Genomic DNA, 27012 nt, shown 5'->3' with positions numbered 1-27012 from the left:
GGGTTGGCGGTAAACAGTGAGAAGGCCGTGGCGCTGCTGGCACGCCGCTGTCTTCTCAAACAGCTGATCGGCGGGGGTCCTGGGTGTCTGACCCCCACCGATCAGATGCTGATGATCTATTCTGGGGATAGATCATCAGTTAAAGTGCAGAACCCCTTTAACTCCAGGCCTCAGGGCCCACCTAACAGTCAGGTTTTTTATGATTTCCTTAGTATTCAGCAGGAGATATAATTAGTGTCAGGACTTACCACAGGTGGGATATTCTGAAATCATGACCGGCAGGTGGACCCTGAGGACTGGAGTTGGGGAACTCTGCTCTAGAACAACTCATTTTATAATTTCTTTCATTATGATCATATTCATTCAGTCTAAATCCCAGCATCTACTTCCCATGGAATTTGTTATATTGACAAAGGTAATCTCTACCAGCAACTGTAAGCTAATTTTTTGATGGTTTTATAAATTCATGTAATGTTCCCATTACTCTGCCAAGAGCCACTTAACTAATATTCTAATGAAGAAATTTTCTCAGCAGCATTACCCCATGTTCCATTATACATTGTAATAGTGATACTAAAAGATTTAACAGATTCATTGCAGGCTTTTCAAATGAAGGAAAAGTGGGAGGATTTATTAAAATGTATGGCCTAGCCTGCTAAATTGTCCGATCTGTCATCCATAAAATGCACCTGGGATTTTCATGGCAGTAAAATGAGGCTCTGGAAATGCAAGCCACCACACAGCACCAGCAATGGATGAATGAGTATTTCTGCAAATGTCACAGACATCCTTGATCATCTTTCTTGCAAGAAGTTCAGAATACTTAACCCAGACTTGCAGTAGACTGAACAGTATTACAATCTGAAACCTTAACGCACTTTCCTGACGCGATGGTGTTCTTGCCGATGTTTACAAGATATGTGGAAAAGTCCAAGCTAGGAATATCAATGATACAAACAATTAACTAGAACAAAAATTAATTGATGCAATAGTTGAATTACTGCTTAAAACCACTCAACGGATTACATTATCCTCGAGATGATCAATTAGGCTTTAGAAGAATACGCCCGAAGCTGAAGAGTATAGGAGCATTCAATCTCTATCAAACAAGGAAAAGATTTCTTGTAGGGATATTAGCTCTGAGGAATTAACAATGAATCAACAAATGAAGAATAAAAAATAAAAGTGGTGCTGTTGCCTTTCTTACAAAGAACCGCATCAATCAAAATAAGCATCAAATTAGGATTGAAGAACCAAACCAACTGAGTAGTTAATTCAAATTACCAGTAGCTTCTACAAGAAAATTCCACCAAAGTTCATCTTCCTACAGGGTAAATTCCACTAAGTCTGAGAAAAAGAAAAGTCCACTTATTTTCCATGCCTCCCTTCCTTTTACTCTCCATCGTTGTGCCAAAGGGTTTCAGGAACTTCATACAACCCATCAAATAAAGAGGATCTCAGAATGTTGGGGGGGGAGAGCTATCACCGCTGCTCAGCAACCAGTGTTGTTGTGTAGCCCTAGCCTTACGGTACCCATGCACATTAATTCACAGTTGATCGAAATGACCAATTTCAACCAAAATTATTGTCAGAGGAAATTTAACAACAAGCAATCGTTTCATCCAACCGAAGATACGTTGTCAACACATGGAAAGAAGTTAGCTATGCTTCACATTTTTGGTGGAAAGTTGCCAGTCAATGAAGAATCTTTTCATGAACTGAATATGTCTGGTCAATCTGCACCCCTCTAATGGCCAATACGCCCTAAAATACTTCAAGTGTAAAGATTGTTCATTTAATCGTCAACCTACTTCTACCTAATGTGCATGGCTACCTTTAGTCAGCTGCGCCATAAGAAAGTATTTTAAGACATCAAGTGTCTCATACGAACACATTTCTTCATCATACACATAGCAAAGCCCATCATCTGGCATCTGCTTAATTGATAATGTAAGACCACATTCTGCCCCTGGTTCACATCCTGCAACATATGGACTCAATCAAGATGCTGGGACTGATTTGCATATTTGCCAAGGAGCCTTTATAAAAGGAACAAGCAGAAAATACCACCAAAGAAATCAATTTCTACATATGAATTACAAATCCTATGAATAGCATTTATCAGTCATACCCACCATTAATAGGCACATTTCTGACATTCTGTATCATTAGGGACATAGAGTTAGGTACCCAAGACCAGCCCAAAATAGACAAAAACATTAGGAACTAGGCATACGTCAAGATAGCACCCAAAGGCATCAAACAAGACCCCAAACTATTTCTGCATGTTGATAGTCCAAGATAGGACTGGGATATTAAGCTCTGTTCAGATACGCATCAAAGCTTTCCTGTATAACAGAAGCCACAATTATGTGATGGAATCCCGCTTCGGACAACACTGCCCATCAGACCCCAGTGACTTATAACATGTCCATCAGGGTCTGTCACTTCACTGGAAAAAAAAAAGTGCTGTGTGCTGTGCTATTACTGGCTCAAACATTGCCAACAGAGACAGAAGTAATGAGGGTAATTTATGCACAATAGGGGGAGATTTACTGCCTGATAAGTGGTGTTTAAAAAAATAAAATCCTAGTTTGCAATTTTTCTATATTTTTTTTTTAACTGTGACTTTAAAAAAATAAAATAAAAGTTGCATCTCACAGTATTTACACCACCCTTATCACTTTTCCTAAAGGGGGCATGGCAAAGGCAAAAAGAAGGCATGGCCAGCAGCCACGACTATGCACCCGAAAAGAAGGCTACGTTAGGGGTCTCGGTCACAGGTTCCGCTAAAAATACGGGACAGGGTGCTACACTATTCTGTCTGGTAAAATGCCAGAAAACCCATTATTTACTCTGTTCTGCTGCTATAACAGAGCAGAACAATGGAAAATGATGTGAAAGAACCTTTATGGAAAACGGAAAACTGTGCTCTAATATATGGTGCATGAAAAGTGGAAATCAGACCTCATATAGTCGATGACTCTCTAACCAAGCTAGAACCAGCCCTGTACCTCACATGGATCCAGAGTCTCACCACTCAACTGCTCTGCTAGATGTCCCTCAGTTGGGCAGCTCAGGCAGCATGTCCTTTCTGACACAGCTTTCTCTATAACAGACAAGGGGGCCATGTCCTATCTGCTGCAGTTCTCTCCCTATCACAGCTCAGGAGGTGTGCACTTTTTCATGGGGTGTATCCTCTCTGCTGCAGCTCTCTCCCTGTAACGGTCACAGCTTGTAACAGTAGATCTGTCTGCTGGCAGTTCAAGGATGTAAATAAGCATGTGCGACCACTTCAGTAGATGGACATGCACATTACTATACAGATTAAGCACCAGAATGCGCCATGATAATGAAACGGGAGCATTTTTGTAATGGAAATAAAATTGCAACCTCTAAGAAGCAATGCTTCAAGAATCTGTAAAAGAATGGAGGAATAGCATGGATCCATATAATTGCATGGGGATTACACTTTGGAATACAGCTGTGTGCATGAGCCCTCAGCTCTACAGGACTAAAGACGGCGTTATTGCAGACGTCCACACGTGGCAGGTGTAGAACTTGGCCACATTTGTTAGGACACGAGTAGTCCAAATGTCATAGTGAGCAGGGAGAAGCAAAAAATGGCTCGATCAGGCATGGGACTTTAAAGATAGACCACTGCTATTCTGTCAGACCTATGTATGTGGATGAAGATGAAATTGTATTACTTGAAACCCAGTCAACAAAGCTACACATCATCTGCCTCTGTAGCTGGGCTTTCTATGGGTAATTATCACGTTATTTCTGAGAATTTCCGTCTAATGATAACTTACTGAATCAGATGCCTCATTGTTAGAACAATCTCCGTTACCATTTCCAAGCCAACCTTACAGTCACACCTTTACAACTGGGAAACGTAAATTATGCATTCCTCTAAATTTTTAGGAGCACACTGGGACAGAAGAGAATTTCAGCAGTGGTGAAACATAAAGCATTCAAGCAAGAAACAATAACTTTGGTGGCATTAACAGCTTCCCGAAACTCCAAGCCTCCCAGTCTGGTCAAGGCAAGCACACCCGGCAATAAAACAGCACAGCAGGCTAATGGCTGCAAGTGACAAGGACTTGCTGAATGTCACCACTTCATACTGTTCACTTTCTTATCTCTGTGACCTCTCCCTTCATGTAACTCATGAAAAATATCGGAATTAGCATCTCTGCTTAAGGGCCGTTGCCACCGGGAAGGCCGCCTGGTTACATTTCTGCCGGAGCAGATGAAATGCCACTTTAGACGCAGTAAAGATTACCTTTTCAGAGATGAGAGGCTTCCTAAAGCACTGGGGCGTGGACCACTTTCATTAATATCAAACCGGCTTAAACACAAAGTACAGGCTCCAAGCCTTGTACGGTTCACGGTTTCCCAATAACATTTATAATTGGTATGGATGGCTGCAGTTACTGCTACAATTACAACGTAAACTACATCAGTTTTAACGCACCATTGAAACAAGGTTGATGCTCCTCCATATGTAAACCTGTACAGGATCTCGTGTGATGCCGGTCTATAATATAACTAGCACAGTGCAAAAAGGCAGAAATGATCTGCAGATTACAGTTCAAAATATATCAGGCCTTCAGTTCGACTAGCGGGTAACAGGAAAATATTAGAAATCTATCAAAATGTCTCACACTCCAAAGTTTCATAATTTACAGGATTTATAAAAATGTACACAGATGAGGAATTTCCAGGAGCAGCTCCAGAAAGAGCTATCTGCGCCCCCGACTTGTCTGTTTTACTAGCTGCAGTCCCCATACAATTACAGCCTGGACCATCTTTTCTTAGAACTCCGTATTTTACCAGCCCTTTGTTGTTCCTCCTGGAAAAAGCATAAATAAACTAACAGGGCATTGCCATTCCCCGTAAAATTAATATTGTTAAGGGAAAGGTAACATCTAGTTGTTAAAGAAGCACTCCCACAAACATTTATTTTATTCTCTGGCACATTAGAAAGGTACATAATGTAATCTTCTTACCAGTGACTGTGAGTTATAACCTTCCTTCTGATCCCTAGCTGTGTCATGTGACTGATACTGCCTCTCCAACTGACACAGGAGAGGATAACTGGGGTTAACTGCCGCGGATAGATAGAGGTCGGGAGCCGGCTATGAGATTCTGCTGCTAGCTCCCGCCTCCTGTATATGAATTAATGAGTTATCTTCATTGGTGGCGCAGTGCGCACCCCCCAACCCCAGTATTAAAAACATTGGTGGCACAGTGTGCCCCCCACCCAAGCCTCCCAGTATTAATCATTGGTGGCGCAGTGCAAGGGTTCTAATCCCTAAGGGGGCTAAATATTAGTAAAGAAAAATAAAAAAGAATTGTAAAAACAAAAAAATAAAATATATAATAATTGTAAAAAATAAATAAAATATTGTAAGTATAAGTGAAAAAGAAAGATTTAAAAAAAAAAATACACGTTAACAATAAACATGTTCATTTTCAGCAGATTTGCATAGGAATTCTTTATTTTACTTTTTTCAAAAATGAAAATTCACAGAATATCGGTATAAATTACTGCTCCGCAGACGGTGGGGCAGGGCAGCCGCATGCAGATTGCAGACCCATTTACTTTAATGGGGTCCGCATGCACTACTTTTTTGCTGTGCAGAGGCACGGCCAGAAACACCACGGAAGCACTCCGTAGTGCTTCCATGGGGTTACGATCAGTGCTTCTGCACTGCATCGCCGGATTTTCGGACTCATTCAAGTGAACGGGTCTGCATCCGTGATGTGGAATGCACACAGCAGGTGACTAGTGTATTGTGGAACTGCCCTATGCGGTCCGCAGCACGAGCACGGAGCCCTTGCATTCGTGGGAATGAGCCCTAAGCCTCATTCTTTATTTGCAAAATGACGTTGACTTTAATATGGATGAAATTAATTAAAAAGCGAGTTTTACTACGATAACTTTCCATAACAGGTATCTGTAAAACTGCTGACTGCTCCTACAATGAACAGACCAAACTCAATGAAAATGTAGGCTCTGTCCTGCCAGGTATATTTGGCTTTCATAATAGTGAGATAGCAGAGGATCAATGACATTTTTAGCACAAAAAGTCTATTGCAAGGCTGTTGAAAAGGAAGTGATAATCTCCTGCAGTACTTGCTGGATAACTATCAAGGACCATAGTAAAATAAGAAATACCAATTTGCTGCTTTACACCGTATTAGGCCTCATGCACACGGACGTTTTTTTTCACGGTCCGCAAAACGGGGTTCCGTTGGTCCGTGATCCGTGACCGTTTTTCCGTCCGTGGGTCTTCCTTGATTTTTGGAGGATCCACGGACATGAAAAAAAAGTCATTTTGGTGTCCGCCTGGCCCTGCGGAGCCAAACGGATCCGTCCTGAATTACAATGCAAGTCAATGGGGACGGATCCGTTTGATGTTGACACAATATGGTGCCATTTCAAACGGATCCGTCCCCATTGACTTTCAATGTAAAGTCTGGAGTTCTGTTATACCATCGGATTGGAGTTTTCTCCAATCCGATGGTATATTTTAACTTGTAGCGTCCCCATCACCATGGGAACGCCTCTATGTTAGAATATACTGTCGGATATGAGCTACATCGTGAAACTCATTTCCGACAGTATATTCTAACACAGAGGCGTTCCCATGGTGATGGAGACGCTTCAGGTTAGAATATACAAAAAAACTGTGTACATGACTGCCCCCTGCTGCCTGGCAGGTGCTGCCAGGCAGCAGGGGGCAGACCCCCCCCCCCTGTTTTTAACTCATTGGTGGCCAGTGGGCCCCCCCTCCCCTGTTGTTAACTCGTTGGTGGCCAGTGTGCGCACCCCCCTCCCTCCCTCCCTCTATTGTTTTAATACATTGGGGCCAGTGTGCGCGCGCCCCCCAACCCCCCCTCCCTCCCTCTCTTGTTTTAATACATTGGGGCCAGTGTGCGCGCGCCCCCCCAACCCCCCTCCCTCCCTCTATTGTTTTAATACATTGGGGCCAGTGTGCGCGCGCCCCCCAACCCCCCCTCCCTCCCTCTCTTGTTTTAATACATTGGGGCCAGTGTGCGCGCGCCCCCCCAACCCCCCTCCCTCCCTCTATTGTTTTAATACATTGGGGCCAGTGTGCGCGCGCCCCCCCAACCCCCCCTCCCTCCCTCTATTGTTTTAATACATTGGGGCCAGTGTGCGCACCCCCCCACCCCCCTCCCTCCCCTCTATTGTAATCATCATCGGTGGCAGCGGAGTAGAAGATTTTCATACTTACCTGGCTGCTGGCTGCTGCTGCGATGTCTGCGTCCGGCCGGGAGCTCCTCCTACTGGTAAGTGACAGCAATGCGCCGCACAGACCTGTCACTTACCAGTAGGAGGAGCTCCCGGCCGGACGCAGACATCGCAGCAGCCAGCAGCCAGGTAAGTATGAAAATCTTCTACTCCGCTGCCACCGATGATGATTACAATAGAGGGAGGGGGGGGGGGGGGGGTTGGGGGGGTGCGCACACTGGCCCCAATGTATTAAAACAATAGAGGGAGGGAGGGGGGGTTGGGGGGGCGCGCGCACACTGGCCCCAATGTATTAAAACAATAGAGGGAGGGAGGGGGGGTTGGGGGGCGCGCGCACACTGGCCCCAATGTATTAAAACAATAGAGGGAGGGAGGGAGGGGGGTGCGCACACTGTGCCACCAACAGTTAACAACAGGGGAGGGGGGGGGCCGCACAATGATATTCAAACTGGGGAGGGGGGGGGGTCTGCCCCCTGCTGCCTGGCAGCCCTGATCTCTTACAGGGGGATATGATGGGGTTAATTGTACTATCATATCCCCCTGTAAGAGATCGGGTGCTGCCAAGCAGCAGGGGGCAGTCTTGTACACAGTTTGTAGTGTATTCTAACTAGAAGCGTCCCATCACCATGGGAACGCCTCTGTGTTAGAATATACTGTCGGATCTGAGTTTTCACGAAGTGAAAACTCAGCTCTGAAAAAGCTTTTATGCAGACGGATCTTCGGATCCGTCTGTATGAAACTAACCTACGGCCACGGATCACGGACACGGATGCCAATCTTGTGTGCATCCGTGTTCTTTCACGGACCCATTGACTTGAATGGGTCCGTGAACCGTTGGCCGTGGAAAAAATAGGACAGGTCATATTTTTTTCACGGCCAGGAAACACGGCTCACGGATGCGGCTGCCAAACGGTGCATTTTCCGATTTTTCCACGGACCCATTGAAAGTCAATGGGTCCGTGAAAAAAAAACGGAAAACGGCACAACGGCCACGGATGCACACAACGGTCGTGTGCATGAGGCCTTATTTAGAATAGCTGTGTAATTTCATGTGATTCAGCTCATTTAATTTATATTGTTGAAATTCTGTGTTAAAAGGAGTTGCCCAGCCAATCATTATTTTTACTCTTCTTAAAAGCCCAGGAGTCGCACACAAAATTTTTTAAAAATTTTTTAAAAAAATGAACCGATCCCTTGCTGCTCCTATTCTGCCACTTCCCAGGTCTTTTCTTCCAAATCCTTCTCAACACACAATCGGTAATCGCTGCAGTGACCCACCTCTGCCAGTGGAGAGTATTTCATGTATGACGAGAGGGACCAGAAAGGAGAGGCCACCGGGGACAGAACGGCAGTGGTGGAGGTCAGTAAATGGACAAATATAGCCACCTCAACAGACAACCAGCTGACATATGCATTAGAAATGTGGAATTGGGTTATTTCTCCTTCAGATTCATTCCCATTCTTAAAGGCCTGTCCAGGGTAAAGAAACCAATAAACTGAAGGTGATGCCATGTAGAAAGTGTCAGTACACAGCTCCTTCATAGTATGAACCATAGAAGCAGACCAAGTGGCTGCCATAGGGCACGTGGGCAGAGGGGGAGAGTCCTGCTAGGTTCCAACTACTTTGCTATTAGGAACCTATGCAGAACTCTCCAAAGCATCTGCATTGTTAGCAAACAAGTGAGAAAGTGGATGGGTGGGGGAAGGTGTAGGTCCTTGGGGCCTGCGTGGAAAAACCTGTGATTGGCTGCTGCAGTCAAGTGTTTATACAGCACATGATCAGCTCCAAGGATATACATGGAGATAGGCACCGGCTTAAAAGGGTGAGCACTGAGCATCCCAAACTGTACAGAATAAAATGTTACTTAGGCCTCCGCATACGGTCCGAAAAAAAAAAAAAAACATTCATGTGCATGAGCCCTTATTGTACAACCCCATTACCGATAGATTTAGGAGCTCTGTATTAGAATAACTGAGCCACACTATAACCGTACATTCAGAAATCTGCAGAGCATTCTGGATCTAGTTAAAGGAAGAAGAAAAAAAGCATTTAAAGGAAATGTGTCAGCAAACATTTTATCTGTCAGTTAAAACCAGATAGTAACACATCTTGATTTTTTTCTAATCAGTTTTTTATTTTCTGATTGTAGATTTTTTTTATTTTTTATTTCCTGAAAATTATTATGGGAGCGGCCATCTTACATGATCTGTCCTTAACAGCAATTACAACGCATAAAAAAAAAAATCTATTTACAGCAGCCGCATGGGCCATAAAGACAATGGTCAGGAGGGGACCTATGGCATGCTCTGTGACCTGTGCAGGGGTCATTGTACAAGGAAAGAATAGATGAGATTTGACAATCAACCTATTGTGAAGGAAGGATCCTGTCTTATCTATACACAGAGGTGATATCATTACAGACAGGATTAGAATAACAGATAAGCAGGTAACTGCAGTAAAGTGATCTGTACAGACCAAGAAATGGTGCTAATTATTAGGCTTAGTGGAAAAACTTCAGGATTTTATCGTTTTTGTTTCAATATAGATATTGACAGGGAAATTTTTTTCATTTTCTAACGACAATTTTCCTTTGAGGGTAGACACATTAAGCATAAATATACCACCACAAAAGTATCTACAAATCACTACTTATTAAAGTGTGTAACTATAAATGCACCCGTAGAGTTTCCCAATTATTACACTTACAGACCTGGCAAGCGCCAACAACGCGGGTTAATGCGTTAACCCGACAGCATCAAACTCCAGGCACTTTCCGCTGGTTTACGATCTCGCAGATCATGGTACCGCTCGCTATAGCATCACATAACTGCAGAGTGCAGGTAAGAAAATGATACATTCTTTAAGAGTTCAGACCAGAGGAGCGTACATCATCTTGTTTCAAGCATATTTCAGAAACAAAGAGAAGTAAAACCTCTGCAAATGTGAAATCCCCCATCAGCGAACTGCAGCGGCAGGAAAGTTATGTTCTCCTTTCAGTCGGTCGATGAGTGGATTGATAATCCGCGTACCGCGTAACAAGAAGAGATCGCAGCCTGAGCGCTCCTGTTCTCCTGAAGCCGTAGTAAGTGATGATCACAGATCCGCTCGCTCCTCTCAGTACACAGGGCAGCACTACTTCTGCATTGTGCACAGACGTACTGCCCGTCTTTTGTCATTATGACATAGATGAGCTCAGTCAGGATAAAAATAGTTTCATGACTTCATGTCTCATGTCGTCTACTGAATACATATCTGCCCAGAATTAAAGAGGGCCTGATACCTCTTAGTAATTAGCTACTTTCACACTGGCGTTTTGGCTTTCCGTTTGTGAGATCCGTTCAGGGCTTTTACAAGCGGTCCAAAACGGATCAGTTTGCGCTAATGCATTCTGAATAGAAAAGGATCCGCTCAGAATGCATCAGTTTGCCTCCGTTGCGTCTCCATTCCACTTTGACGAAACTGATCCGTTCTGACACACAATGTAAGTCAATGGGGACGGATCCGTTTTCTATGACACAATCTGGCACAATAGAAAACAGATCCGTCCTCCATCGACTTTCAATGGTGTTCAAGACGGATCCATCTTGGCCATGTTAAAGATAATACAAACTGATCCGTTCTGAACGGATGCAGACGGTTGTATTATCTGAACGGATCCATCTGTGCAGATACATGACGGATCCGCACCAAACGCAAGTGTGAAAGTAGCCTTACTATTCTGAAGCATATTTCCTTTTGACTCAATCAGTGCAGGGAATTCATCTTCTAGGGGGGATAATAGAGGAACAACACAGAGTCATAGATGCTCCAGAATTGTTATTTCATGGGGAACGCAGGTAATTACTAGAATGTCAGGAAAGGTCCTCCTGAAAACAATCAAGGCCCATTTACTAGATTAACGCCAACATAAAAAAAAAAAAAAAAAAACACAGGATCAATTCTTGTAAATAAAAAATCCAAATCTGACCACACTGGTCAATTGGCATTAGAGGAAATAATATTGGATAAACATGCAGTTGAAATGGCAAAAAATACTGATGCAACACGGACGTAATCCGTATATTTTGCGGAATGCAAAAAACATACGGTTGTGTGAATGCAGCCTAAGGTCCCATTCACATGACCGTATTTTTCTGTCTGCATCCGTTCAGCAATTTTGCGGATCAGATGCGGACCTATTCATTTCAATGAATCCGTATGTCCGTTCTGTGGCCCAACAAAAAAGATAGAACATGTCGTACTCTCGCTTGTATTTGCGGACAATAGGCATTTCTATCATGGAGAAGGATGTTCCATTCGGCAAAATGGGGAAGGCACATGGCTGGTATTTGTGTTTTGCGGATCCGCAATGCACGGGCACCGGCCATGTGTACTCCGTTCTGCGGATGTGGACCCATTGACTTCCACATGGGCGGTGCCAGTACATTGCAGACCTGCCATAAAAAATATTTTTGTAATTTTTTTTTATTTTTTTATTGTGCAAAAGTAGCAAAAAACAAACAAAAAAACACAACTCTATGTATTTGGCATTGTTGTAATCGTACGTTATTCTTGCCAAAAAATGAACACAGCTAAATTTATAATATAAAAACTCAGTGGCAGTACTGCAGTTTTTTTTCCCCCATTTCCCACCCATCACAGTCCCTAAGAGGAGTTAATATAAGTTAATCAGTAAGTTATGTGCATCTCAAAATGATACTACTAAAAACTACAACTTGTCCCGCAAAAAAAAACAAATCCTCATATGACTAAAAAAATAAATTATAGCTCTTGAAAGGTGACCATCAAAAATGAAAAAAACGTTGTCAGCAATGCCCTAAATGCATGCAGGGGGAAGGGTTTAAAGGGCAAAGGGCAATGAATCACCCGCGAGGACATTACAGATCCACTTTATCTGTTGTGCATGAGCATCTCCATTTTTAAGAAGGCTACCTTCAGTTTCTAAGACTCCTTCAACCAAAGACCTGGGCTGCACAATGACTTTGATCGAGCAACACCATTCTGCCTGTAAGTGCTATTCCGACCGTGCAACATATCCCTACGTGCTATTAAAGTAGTGCTAAATAGGAAAAGCTGTGAAACCGTCGTACGCCGCCATTATTTCCTCGTGGTGGAGGTTCTGCTAGGAGCCTGTGTCACACATCCTGGATGAAATACTGCAGGCCGCTGTGCTATTTTGTCCAGTAAAGACCCAACAGACTCCGTTACAGGCAGCGGGGTCAGGCGGGTGCCTCTGGGGTCCATCACATCACACATGCTGCAGACGTGAACGTTACCTTACTCACGTCTTCTCGATTTACCCTCTGCACGAAACTTGCAATAAGACGACTGGCATGCATCTCCCTGATGTAGCTGCACACGCAGAGCGCTCTTATGGATGCATCTATCCTGCAACTGCTGTCATGGGACCTATAACCCTAGAAACAGAAGGCAGCAATATTCTATACAGATCAGGGGAAGTTATGACAACCATCATCAAATGATGAAGAGCAGCATTAGGACGGGGTACTGAAAAGTGGGGTCATTGTAAGCAAGTCTGAGCAGAGCATCTCAAATGGGAAGATTCTCATTTACTTTAGTAAATGCATCTTAACTACAAGCCTGGGAATAATCATGAAAAAAGGCACAGACCAATAAACCTCCTTTGCAGAGAGTTGAGGATATGTTATGTTAACTCCCAAAACAGAGCTCACGGTGAGGAAAAGGGTCTTACTAATTGGCCGTCCTAAAGACTTTCAACTCTAGGTTATCTTCAGGCATTACCAGGAAAAGTGAGAATCTATCATCTTTAAGCAGGACTAGTAAAGCTGATATCTGGGAATCTCAAAAAAAAAACAGCGGTGTTGTCAAAAGAAACCAATTAAAGGCTTTCATCGTCTCTTCAAGCCTGGGAGCACAGATCCGTCAAAGTATATGGGATCTGTACGCCACACACTCGAAAAGCCGAGCAGAGCAGATGAAAGATGGAGGAGCAGGACTCTCTAAGTGGTACTTCTGTATCTTCCCTTTCATCAATGGTTTAGTTACTCCTTAATTGTGTCCCTATAACAGTAATGTTGATCCATGTCCTCAATGTGGAGAACATTAATATCCCATATTTACAAAGATTGGTGTATGGAGAAAACGAGATCATTGGGCGTCATTTGCACCAACTCTGTGAATGTTGGTTTTTTATCCCCAGGACACTGCAAACAATTTTTGTCCTCCCTGCCTTCCAAAAGCAGAATTTTTTTTTTTTTTTTTTTTTACTTTTCCCATGTGTTTTAAGGAACTAGTTGTATTTCTTAAAGGGATATGATGTCCACCATTATTGTGATTGGTGGAAGTTCCAGCAGTAGGACCCCAACTGATCTAGTAGTTATCCCCTATCCCAGGGATGGCCAACCTGAGGATCTCCAGCTGTTGCAAAACTACAACTCCCATCATGTTCAGACAAGTGTACAGCTATCAACCTACAGCAGGGCATGGTGGGAGTTGTAGTTTTACAACAGCTGGAGAGCCACAGGTTGGCCATGCCTGCCCTATCCTGTGGATAGGGGATAACTTAATGTAACCAGAATACCCCTTTAAATGGGGTTGTCCAGTTTCAGGAGAAAGCATATAAGCCCCAGGGATCAGCCTGTAATAGAGAACTGACCAGTACTTACCTGGTAGATCCAGCGCCTCTGCTCTGGTTCTTTCTCCCGAAATGGGCTGCAGCGGTGACATGTCGATGCACAGAAAAGCCCAATGACTGGCTACAGTGGTCACGTGTTGGCGACATGACTTCACCTCTGCAGCCAAGTAAATACAGTCCAAGGCAGAGAACTGGAGCGGTGCCGCTGGATCTGACAGGTACTGATGAGTTCTTTATTACAGGCTGATCCCCAGGGTATCTGCTCTAGAAACAGCAAAACCCCTTTAATGACCTTATCTAACTTACCATATCATGCACTGGAAAAAAAGGAAAGAAATCTTTGTGGGCTATAATGCCTCCATTCTTTTTGTAACTGACATGTTACCTTTAGGGTCCATTCACACGTCCGTTGTTTCTTTCCTGATCTGTTCCGTTTTTTGCGGAACAGATCAGGACCAGTGCTGGACCCATTCATTTTCAATGGGTCCTGGAAAATATCGGACAACACAATGTGTGCTGTCCGTTTCCGTTGTTCCGTTCTGCATGTCCGGTTAAATATAAAACTTGTCCTATTCTTTTCCGCAAAAATCGGATCCTGGTACAATACAAAGTCAATGGTTCCGCAAAAAACGGATGACATTCGTATGTCATTACGTATGTCATCCGTTTTATGCGGAATCCGTTCCTGGAAATTAAATCCTGCCCACAGAAATCACTAATTCACTTTTTTTCTTTTTTTTTTTTTTTCAAAGAAATCCAAACAACTTTATTTGCTTTGTGAAATTTATCCATGTTTCCGTTTTTTGCGGATGCGCAAAAAACGGACGACATACAGATGACATATGGAAACATTTTCAGGAACAACGGATCCGCAAAAAACGGACCGAAATTCGGGATATAGAAAAATACTGACGTGTGAATGTAGCCTTATTCTGCAGGTCAGTAGCAGAATTTTGTAGTAAACTACGTGATAACATTCAATGGCATCCAGTGCTTTTACAATTGGACCCTATGGGTGAAGGATTCCACTGCAGTTAGCATATATGGCCCAGCATACACGTTATCGGGGGCCATTAATGTCATGTGAACACAGCCTCTGGAAGTGGCGCATCAGGAACCGTCTTGCAAATCACACTGACACCTGCTATGAGCAGACATAGCTCTGTGCCATTCTGAGAAGTCACATCTCCTGGGAGGACACAACCAGTTTTCTAGCCACAAAGAAGTTAGTGCTAATTTGCTGCAATTATTTGTGACCTTTATGCAAAAAACTGGCAGAAACTGCTTTGTAAATGTGGGCCAGTGTGTGAATATTACCCCTTATTAAGATCTCCTACTGCACGCTAACCTCATTTGTGACGGTCCTGTCCCAGCAATGTGTTCTGCACTGCATTGTATGTTACTATGGAATATAAATCGCACTACTGGCTTACAGTTTGAGCAATTTAAAGGGGTTGTTCGGATTCAGAGCTGAACCCAAACATAACATACCTCCTTCTTCCATCACTCAGCTCCCCTGACCTAAAGGGAACCTGTCATCAACTTTATGCTGACCGTACTGAGGGTAGTATAAAGTAGTGACAGAAATGCCAATTTCAGCGGTGTCACTCATGAGCTAAAAGTAAGTCGAGGACCAGCATCATAATCATTGCAGCCCAGGCCTTGGAAAGAGTTAAATCTACCTGAGAAGAGTCCTGGTTATTCATGATCTCCTGTTCTCCCCGTTGGCAGTTCTCTCCTAGAGAGAAAGGGGGAAAACTAGGTAGAAGACGGCCAGTCATCAGCAGGTGGGCAGGAGAGCAGGGAGTCCTGAATAACCATGACTCTTCTCAGGTGGATTTGACTCTTTTCAAGGCCTGGGCTGCAATGATCATTATATGCTGGTTCTCGGCAACCAATTAGGCTATTTTCACACTGGCGTTTTTGGCTTTCCGCTTGTGAGATCCGTTCAGAGCTCTCACAAGTGGTTCAAAACGGGTCCGTTTGCATTCTAATGCATCCTGAATGGAAAAGGATCAGCTCAAAATGCATCAGTTTGCCTCCATTGGGTCTCCGTTCCGCTTCGGAGGTGGACACCAAAACGCTGCTTGCAGTGTTTTGTTGTCAGTCTGACGAAACTGAGCCAAACGGATCGGTCCGCCATTGACTTTCAATGGTGCTCAAGACAGCTCTCCCTTGCCCTGCACTGTTTAGCGCAGGGCAAGGGTTTTTTGTTTACATTCTCGCACTGCTGGTCAGTGGCTTCCACCTAACAGCGTTCCCGGTGACATCACCACACTGATGGGCAGGCTTTAGCGCTGCCCTAGACGTTTTACAGGTGATGTCACTGGGCTCACTGCCAGACGGAAGCCTCCACCTAGCTTGCCCATGGAGAGCCAGGTACGTCACTGGATCTCGAGAAGAAGCCCTTTTCCCGTGCGATTCAGCGCAGGGCAAGGGAGACCATTAAAGAACGAAATGCTCTGATGCTCATGTCAGAGAGGCTGAGTAGGGGAAGAAGGGCATATGTTCCAGTTCAGCTCTGAACTCGACAACCATTAATGATGTTACAATATTAGGCAAGTTCTTAACTACAAGGGCCATATATTTTAACCCATACTCCTCCAAAGCTGAGGTATAGTTTAACTAAGCAAAAAAGAAATGTAGCAAGGTCAGTGTGGAGTCTAGTATTGGAGTGAAGAGGCCCATTCGTGCAGCTGACCTTTGAAGATCCTGACGGTCCCAAGCATAGTCTATCAATGTTATTTCCCAAAAATTTTAAATATGCATGCGCCAAGTTCATGGCCCACAATTACGAAGCCTGTAGATAGCATAAACTTAAACCAGCTGTCTAAACCTGTCTATCACAGGGGCTCAGGCTGGATGATAAATCTGGTGTAGGGATAGACACTTTTCTCTGACTTTGTGAAACAATTTTGGTTCAAAACTTTGCATCTTTGGCAACGTCCCTTTGCAGCAAAGCGCCACACCAAACTGTGATACTTTTTAGACAGATTCTATGCGCAGAAGCGTTAGTAAATCTGGGCCCACGAGTCAAGGAACTATTCACCAAAGAGCAGGTACTCAAAATCTTGGAGTTATCTTCCAAGATTCTTCTACCACCCTGCTGATTCTTGCATTTTATAGCCTCCTTAATTCTGCCTACACCATTAGCACCTGCCTGTGCATAGAAGGATCGTTCACACTTCTATTCTGTTCCATTGCCAGAACAGTAGTGTAACATGCTGCACCATTCCATCCAAGGTAATATGTAAGTTGATAGGATCCACCAGGATCATTTACAGCCATCATGACAAAAATCAAACAAAAAAAAACACCCAAAAAAACAAACAAAAAAACAGGCCAAGACCCAGATTGAACAGACATCGAGTACTTACACAGTAATCCCAATGTAAATGCATATTCTTTGAACACAATATATACTGTACATCACTTCGAATCAGAGACTGTAATCCTGATGTGGCGGGGTAGAACGAGCTCATAGATAAAGAGAAATCATTTGGCACAGTAGGAGATTTCTGAGTCTCACTTGGTGTATGCTATCTGTATATTGCAGAATAACGAGATGCAAAGACTTGAGAAGACTTAAAAATGCCCAATTAGCAGCACATAACCATTACCGTGAAGGAAGACAGGACTGTGGAGCAGAAACACGAGGTTAACTCTTACATTTCCCTTAGATTGCTCCTACACACTGGAGTTAGGTTGCTTGAAATGATAAATATAAAGGCTTGTGACTGTTGGACACATTTCTCCTCTACATGTCTTGTAATAAAGGCAAGTTCTTTCATAATGCAGATTTTCAACACCGAAGAACAGGGACTAAGGAGCCCATGATCATTCCCTCACGGTCATTACAACAGCAAAAGCAACGCAGCCAGAAGAAATGATTACATCCACTTTTGGGAACATGCTGTTAGCAAAGTCTGCTCCAATACATAAAGAGTCTGGAAAAGGAAAAAGCAGCTACCGTAAATGCTTCCCCCAAAACAGGAAAGGCTGATGGAAACACAAGTGTGCTCGAGCGCGGCTCACAGACAATCGGAGCCTTATGGACTGTCGATATCCATTCACTAAGCTCAGCACTAAATGGGTCCAGACTTCTGACTATTCACCATATTGCACAATTAGGTGGAATAAAGCAGGTCTGAAGCAGTCATCACAGACCAGCCAAATATCATGGATTAAGTTCCACCTGTGATCGCTACTCGGGCCTCATGAACATGGCAGAGAGGTGCGCAGGAGGTTATAAAGAGGCACCTGCAATCCATGTCATTTTTATGTTGGACCAGTTTGTCTGCAGCATTCTGCCAGACGACCAGACGACATACGTACGCATGCAGTGGTGTTTTTTTTTTCCAGAAAAATGCCGGTAATTTATGCCAGAAACCCAGCATACTCCATTATATTGAATGGGACCTGACAGGTGCCAGTGGTGCGTGGAATATGATGCATACAGCAATACCAGTATTGTTCCTATGCCCAAATGGAATACCAGAATTTCAAACGCTGATGCGAACTAGGGTTATTGCGATACCCAAATTTTTATTCGGTTTTTGTACCATAAAAAAGTATTGATATCCTTGATACCATGTGGAAAAAAAAAAAAAAAAAAAAAAAAAGACGCATTTTATGGGACGTCAGGCCCATAATGAAACAGTCCAATCCTATTTTTGGGGCAAGGTGACAAAAAAATGGCGAATCGCGTGTTATTTATAAAAAAAAAAATTATGTTACAGCATTCACCGAATAGGAGATTTTTAAAAATATTTTAATAATTTGCACTTTTTTGGGGAGTGGCGATATGTAATATGTTTGTTTAATTTTTTGCTTATATATTTTATATGTAAAATTGGGAAAAGGAGGGATTTATACTTAATATTTTGATATTTTATTTTTTTTACACTTTTTATTTAATAATTATTTCCCCCCTTAGGGAGCTTAGGGGCTAGAACATTGGATCTTTTCATCCCTTGTCCTATTGATCCTAATAGAGCTACATAAGACAATCGGCCAAAGAATTATAATAAAAAAATATATATCGCTCTCAGAAAATGGCAACACAAAAACGAGATTTAATTCTGTTCAAAAATGCATTTACTGTGTAAAACTTAACAAAAATTAGACATATTAAGTATCGTCACCTCCGTAACAACCTGCTCTATAAAAATATCACATGAGATGCCCCCTCGCGTGAATGCAGTAAAAAATAAAATAAAAGGAAAAACCTTGCGATCAAAAAGTACCCTACCCAAGAATCGCCAGAAAAAATAAATAAAATAGGGCAGTCAGAATATGGCAACACAAAAACAAGATTTAATTCTGTTCAAACTGTGTTCATTTACTGTGTAAAACTTAACAAAAATGTATTTTAAATTTAAATAAAAATAGACATATTGGGTATCGTCGCATTCGTAACAATATGCTCTATAAAAATATCACATCATATACCTCCTCAGGTGAATACTGTATAAAAAAAAAAAGTTTTTAAAACTGCCAAAAACAGCCTTTTTTCCCCTTGCCTCACAAAAAGTGCAATACCAAGCGATCAAAAAGTCTTAAGTACCCTAAAATTGTACCAATGAAAAGGTCACCTCATCCCACAAAAAATTAGCTGAGATAATCACTAAAAAAATAAAAACCAATGCGCCCATAAATCAATGCATTAAAATCAGCCATATGGCGCTCCATTTTTCCATTAACATATGGGGTGTTGCCATATTTAGAAGAAAATGGGTAACAAATTTCGGGTGCTTTTTCTCCTGTTACGCCTTGTGAAAAAAAATTGGGGGCTAAAGCAACATTTTATTGGAAAAATTAAACTTTTCATTTTCACAGCCAAGTGTTTTCAAATTCCATAAACCGCTTAGGGGGGTCAAAGTGCCTAGTAACCCTCTTAATATATTTTTTGAAGGGTATAGTTTCCAAAATAGGGCCACTTTTTGAGGGTTTCCTTTCCACTGTAGGAATACATCAGGGTCTCTTCAAATAGAAAATGGTGCCCAAAAACCATTATAGCAAAATCTGCCTCCAAAATCAATATGGCACTCCTTTCCTTCTGACCACTGCCACGTGCCCATAGAGCAGTTTACCACAACATATGGGTTATTTCTGTAAACTGCAGAATCAGAGTAATGCATAGTGAGGTTTAGGTTGCGGTTGACTCTTGCTGTGGTGCAAGAAAAAAAATTGATTAACATGAAAAATCAGCATAACATTTTTTTAATTTTGCCTCCAACTTCCTTTAATTCTTGTGGAACACCTAAAGAGTTAACAAAGTTTGTAACATCAGTTTTGAATAATTTGAGGGGTGTAGTATCTAAAATGGGGTCATTTATGGGTTGTTTCCATTATGTAAGCCCCTCAAAATCACTTTATACTTGAATTGGGGCTTAAAGAAATGTCTTCTAAACTTCTAAGCCTTCTAACGTCCTAAAAAAATAAAATTACATTTACAAAATGATGCCAACTTAAAGCAGACATATGGGGAATGATGACTGATAACTATTTTATGAGGCATTACTATCTGTCTTAAAAAGTAGAGAAGTTCTAATTTAGAAAATCGTGAATTTTTCCAAAATTTTTGTAAACTTAGGATTTCTTTATAAATAAAGGAGAGATATATTGACTCATATTTAACACTGTCGTGAAGTACAATGTGTCACGAGAAAACAGTCTCAAAATAGCTTGGATAAGTAAAAGTGTTCCAAAGTTATTACCACATAAAGTGACATGTCGGATTTGCAAAAAATGGCCTGGGCAGGAAGTTGAAAACTGGCCTGGGGTAAAAAGGGTTAAAGGCTACGTACACTTTCGGAGGCAATCTTTTTCTATGATTGCATTTTACTCATTTTGGGCTTGAAATAATTTTTTCAATTGGTCTTTATTATAAATAGAGCCGTTCTGTAACAAAGGGTTAACTGTTTATCTCACTGTGTGAATGGTACTTTTTAGTTTCATTTAGTGCCTTATTTAATAGTGAATTAGAGATTCAGGTTATTCACTTTAGAAAAAAGACGACTGAGGGGAGATCTAATTACTATGTATAAATATATCAGGGGTCAGTACAGAGATCTATCCCATCATCTATTTATCCCCAGGACTGTGACTGTGACGAGGGGACATCCTCTGCGTCTGGAGGAAAGAAGGTTTGTACACAAACATAGAAGAGGATTCTTTACGGTAAGAGCAGTGAGACTATGGAACTCTCTGCCTGAGGAGGTGGTGATGGTGAGTACAATAAAGGAATTCAAGAGGGGCCTGGATGTATTTCTGGAGCGTAATAATATTACAGGCTATAGCTACTAGAGAGGGGTCGTTGATCCAGGGAGTTATTCTGATTGCCTGATTGGAGTCGGGAAGGAATTTTTTATTCCCCTAGAGTGAGGAAAATTGGCTTCTACCCCACAGTTTTTTTTTTTCCCTTCCTCTGGATCAACTTGCAGGATGACAGGCCGAACTGGATGGACAAATGTATTTTTTCAGCCTTATGTACTATGTTACTATGTAGAGATAAGAGTTAAGAGGTCATAAACATTTAAAGGAACTGTGTCACCAAAGATTGTAATGTTTTAAAATTTTCTGTTTTTATTTTCTGATTGTATTTTTTTTTCTCTAAACATTATTATGGGGGCTGCCATCTTACTTGAGCTGTTCTTAACAGCATTAGGAATCGACAGATATTGATTTTTTAGGGCCGACACCAATAGTCTATGAACTTTCAGGCCGATAGCCGATACTTTATACCAATATTCTGTGAATTTTCATTAAAAAATAAAAATAAAAAATGTCCTACACAAATCTGCTGAAAAGGAATATGTTTATTGTTAACATGCCTATTTATTTATTTTTGTAAATCTTTCTTTTTCATTTATAATTGAGATTTTTGTGTGTGTTTTTTTTTTTTTACTATTGGCCCCCTTAGGGACTAGAACCCTTGTCCTATTCACCCTGATAGAGCTCTATCAGGGTGAATAGGACCTCACACTGTCCCTGCTGCTCTGTTCACACAGCATCAGGGATGTTACCATGGCAGCCAGGGCTTCAGTAGCGTCCTGGCTGCCATGGTAACCGATCAGAGCCCCAGGCTTACACTGCTGGGGCTCCGATCGGAACTGCCACTGAGGAGGAGGGAAGAGGGGACCCTGTGGCCACTGCCACTAATGATTAATCAGGACCTGAGGGGTTAATTGCGGCAGATCACGGCGCGCAGTAATAGAGGCCAGGTATGGGATATGGCCGGCACATGCAGGCTACGTTTGTATTCAGCCATATTAACTATATTCATAGGTGGCGCAGTGGCCACAGCCCCTCCCTTCTACTCCCCCTTCTTTTAAGTATTATATTAATTCCGCCCCTCCTCCACACGATTAAATCATAGGTTGCAGTGGCCCTAGGGTGGCATCTTCTGATCGGAGCCTCAGCAGTGTAATCGTGGGGCTCCAAGCAGTTACCATGGCAGCCAGGACACTACTCAAGCCCTGGCTGCCATAGTCCGCTCCCTGCTGCTGTGTGCACTATGCACAGGGCAGCAGGGAGAGTGTGAAGTCCTATTCACCCTAATACAGCTCTATTAGGGTGAATAGGACAAGGATTCTAGCCCATAAGGAGGCTAAGAGTTATTAAATAAAAAGTAAAAAAAAATAATAATAATAATAATAATAATAATGTACCCCCCCTCCACGAATCATAGAATATACATCGCATATCGCACATGCTTAAAATTATATTGCCATATAGATTTTAGGCCATATCACCCACCCCTACATGGAAGATTAAAAATATCAGTAAATTGCTAAAAAAAATATGTTAAACATAAAAACGTGATTTAAACAGCAGGTCATTTTCTGATGACACATTCCCTTTAAGTCTACTTTCACACTCGCATTTTGGCTTCCGTTTGTGAGATCCAAAAAGCGGTCCAAAAACGTATCCGTTTGCATTCTAATGCATTCTGAATGGAAAAGGATCTGCTCAGAATGCATCAGTTTGCATCAGTTCAGTCTCCATTCCGCTTTGGAGACGGACACCAAAACGCTGCTTGCGTCTGATAAAAAAAAAAAGAGCCAAACGGATCCGTCCTGGCACACAATGCAAGTCAATAGGGACTGATCCGTTTTCTATGACACAAACTGGCACAATAGAAAATGGATCCGTCCTCCATTGACTTTCAATGGTGTTCAAGATAGATCCGTCTTGGCTATGTTAAAGATAATACAAACAAATCCGTTCTGAATGGATGCAGACGGTTGTATTGTCTGAACGGATCCGTCCATGATGGATCCGCACAAAACGCGAGTGTGAAAGTAGCCTAATCCACATTATTTTCAGTAATCTGAGATATAAGGAGTGTTCATCATGTCAGAGAGCAGAGATAAGAGCCATTAGCTGGAGCTGAGACAATTCAGATCCCTTTATTAGAGCATCTGAGCTTTGTACACAAAAAAAGGGGTTCATATTTGCAATAAAGACCAATATAAAAAGGATTTTTAGTTCAAAATGATATGCAATCCTAAAAAAAGCTGCCCCCAAAAAGGTGTACATAGCCTTTAAGGGTACGGCTACACGGCGACACTGTCGAGGCCAGGATCACAGAGTAGTGGTGATCCCATGGAAATGTACGGGGTTGCAGCGCAAGTCACAAAGAAATCCAGCAGCAGTCCCAACTCGACTCATGGAAGCATAAGAAATAAAAAAAATAAAAATAAAAAACACCTGTATTTGCTTCTTACCTGTGGAAGAAATACTGTTTTATTAAAGGGGTTGTCCAAGTACAGAGCTGAACCCGTACATATCCCCATTTTCACCCAGGCAGACCCCCTGACTTGAGCATCGGAGCAGTTCCGGTGACGTACCAGGCTCTCTATGGGGCTGCCAGGTGGAGGCTTCCGGCTGCCCTAGCCTGTAAAACGGCCAAGCCTCCGCCTGGCAGTGTGTTATTGTAAATAAAAGAGCCCTTGCCCTGCTCGATCCGTAGGGCTGCCTGGGTGAAATTATGGGTATGTCAAGGTTCAGCTCTGAACCCGGACAACCGTCCGCCAATGCCGCCGCCGCAGCCTCCTCTGCACACGGCTTCCGCCTGGATGAGTGCACTTCTTTTCCTGTTCAGCTGCATAATATTAAATTAAAGCAGGAAAAGCCACCCAGACATCCGGCAGGGAACCCTGCAGCATGTGTAAGTGCAACAAGTCATTGGTGGAGGGAGGGACAGGTAAGTATTAACCAAACAATCTTTCTTTCACAGGTTAGAAGAAAGGCCTGGATAACCCCTGTAACATCTACAAACCTGCTAGCTTACTAATATATTAATACTCGCTTCTGTACGGAAGCCAGCTCAGATGTAAGCCGCTGATAGAGGTTCTTGCGACTAGCATCTTTCATTGAGTAACACTGTGCACTAAATGAGTAAGCAGCGCATGCACACTACCATGCCCAGTGTTACCCAAGGAGGCAGGTGATGGATGGGTTTAGTCCCACGTCCATTCATCAGCGGCCAATTCGAGTCAGGATCGCAGTGCTTATATCAGCGTCGGCTGCAATTAGAGGATGCTGCACAGCGGGGCACAATGAATTACACATGCATATTTGTAAATGTTACAATAAAGTGGACAGCACCTTTAAGGGCCTTAGGGAAATGATTATCGGGATAATCGCTTTAATCTGCATTTCAATGCAGCTGAAATCAAATCTTCAAATCTCAAATGGAGGAGAGTCCCTTCACTTGTGTGACTGGCGCTATGCTTATTAGTGATTTATGTCAGGCTCTTTAACGCAGGTAATGGCGCCAGCAAATGCTTTTACCTGGAAAGATGCATTAGCACCCACATGAAATGGCACTTAGGCAGAACCATTCCTAAAACTAGATGAGGCCTCTGACACACGGTGCAAAGGTGTATATGCTCATTTAGGACATTAATGTATAAAATGCAGCGCGGAGGCGAGAAAGATGGGCCAGAGGTGGAGCACTCCATTATTGTAATACACAAGGCAGGTGCAATGGCTCGAGCTCTTCTCACAGTAAACAGGTTTCCCTCTCTTTTGGGATCATCCTTTAAAATGCTTGATGGAGAAAATCCATGACAAACTATAGCACAAGCGGTGGGAGGGGAGAGTGGCCAGCCAGACACTATAGAGCCTAATTACTCACATGGGAGATTTCATGTACTGGCGCTAAGCAGATGTCAGGGAAAGGATTGGAGGAACCTTTTCCAGATGGGATATGGGGAAGACATCTTGCTGCTAACTTTATTGCTTTCACATGACTGACCTATTTCTCACAAATCCTATTCCAAATAATAGCAAACAGAACAAAAGATTTACTCAACAATGCGAACTCCGCGCCATTCTGTAGGGACAAAACCCTTCCAGGAATGAGGGATGTATACGACGGCGCACTGAGACTCTCTAAATCTCTGACGGTAAGAGTATTTTCACTACCTAAAGATTATTTATTCCAACTAATGCAGCAACCAACAAATTCTACACAGCAGTCTGAAAAAATCTGTCCGGTTATTAGGTCACTCACCCGCGCGCTCCATGATCCTACATAGAGATGAGCGAAGCAAGCTTCAGATGCGACATCCGAAGTCGCTTCCTTCATAACTTCGGATTAATACTATACGGAGTATAGTCGCCATACAGTGGGCTCCAATGAGCCAAAGTTAGTTATTCACGAAGTCGTGTGTAATTTTGTCGAATAACTTCGGTAGTTGATTTTTAAAGTGGAAAACCACTTTAAAACTTGAAACTGAACTCTGCTTCGGTTCCGAGGTACTAGTCAGAACCAAAGCCAGGTTCGATTTCAAGTTTTAAAGTGGTTTTTTTTCGACAAAATTACACACGACTTCGTGAATAACTAACTTCGGCTCATGGCAGCCCATACATTCTAATACTGTACGGAGACAGATCTCCATACAGTATTTATCCAAAGTTAAGAACGAAGCAACTTCGGATGTAACATCCATGCTCGCTTCGCTCATCACTGATCCTATACTTAGCTCTGAACCCGGACATATCCATATTTTCACAGAGGCAGCCCCCCTGATGTTAGCATCTGAGCAGCTCATGCTCCGACTCGCTCCCTTGCCCTGCACTAGATCGCGATTCCGCCCGGCAGTGTGTTCGGTGACGTCATCAGCTCCGATGGGCGTGCTTTAGCGCTGCCCTAGCCGTTTTACTGGCTAGGGCAGCGCTAAAGCCCGCCCATCAGTGCCAGTGACGTCACTGGGCTTCCTGGCAGCCCCATGGAGAGCCCGTTCGTCACCGGAACTCCTGAAAATGCATTTGCCTTGTGCGATTTAGCGCAGGCAAAGGAGAGCATTGGAGTATGAACTGCTCCGATACTCAAGTCAGGGGGGCTGCCTGGGTGAAAATGGAGGTATGTCCGGGTTCAGCTCTGAACTTGGACAACCCCTTTAATCATTTTCAAAAGACAGGAGATATTACTGGTCATTTAATCAAAGATCGGCATTTTAAAATATCCCCTGCGCTGCCAGAGGATGTGCCTAATTTATGAGGCACAGGCCTTGTCCTTAAAGGGAACCTGTCACCGGGATTTTTTGTATTGAGCTGAGGACATGGGTTTCTAGATGGCCACTAGCACATCCATACCTAGTCCCCATAGCTCTGTGTGCTTTTATTGTGTAAAAAAAAACAATTTGATACATCAGGGACAGGACTCATCTCAGGTTAATTTGCATATGTATCAGGTTTTTTTTTACACACTAAAAGCACACAGAGCTATGGGGACTGGGTATTGCGGATGTGCTAGCCGCGATCTAGCAACTCATGTCCTCAGCTCTATACCCAAAATACAGGTGACAGGTTCCCTTTAATTAGGCACATCCTCTGCAAGATTAAAATCTACTCCAGACCCTTTTACATCAGTGCAGAGGCCAATGTTCCCGCTATTCCACAGTGGTGAGGGTAGTGCAGAAAGGCCACATGCCTAAATTTAGGCACATGGGCGCTCAAAAAGTTTTTTTACACCAGTTTCTGACATAGAAGTTCATAATAAATGGCCCCCAGTCTATATATAGAAGATAGCCTTCACAAATAAATGAAGTCTTTCCACAGGTAGCTATAAGCATTAGGCTACATTCACACGACCGT

General features: G+C 42.8%; 1 protein-coding gene across 5 annotated transcripts in view; it reads right to left on the bottom strand.

The window, feature by feature from the left end:
- ENOX1 (ecto-NOX disulfide-thiol exchanger 1) overlaps positions 1–27012 on the bottom strand; it is a 593767-nt gene that overhangs the window by 370950 nt on the left and 195805 nt on the right. The window contains exon 1 of one of the 5 annotated variants that reach the window (XM_044283886.1): positions 9997–10359. The exons of the other annotated variants lie outside the window; for them this stretch is intronic. The gene's annotated coding sequence lies outside the window, so the exon portion shown is untranslated. Of the gene's footprint in view, positions 1–9996; positions 10360–27012 lie in introns of those variants that run through there. 5 annotated transcript variants of the gene reach the window in all.

The sequence above is a fragment of the Bufo gargarizans genome, chromosome 3, assembly GCF_014858855.1.
Source record: "Bufo gargarizans isolate SCDJY-AF-19 chromosome 3, ASM1485885v1, whole genome shotgun sequence".
Classification (NCBI taxonomy): Eukaryota; Metazoa; Chordata; class Amphibia; order Anura; family Bufonidae; genus Bufo; species Bufo gargarizans.
This window is presented reverse-complemented; position numbering and strand designations above follow the sequence as displayed.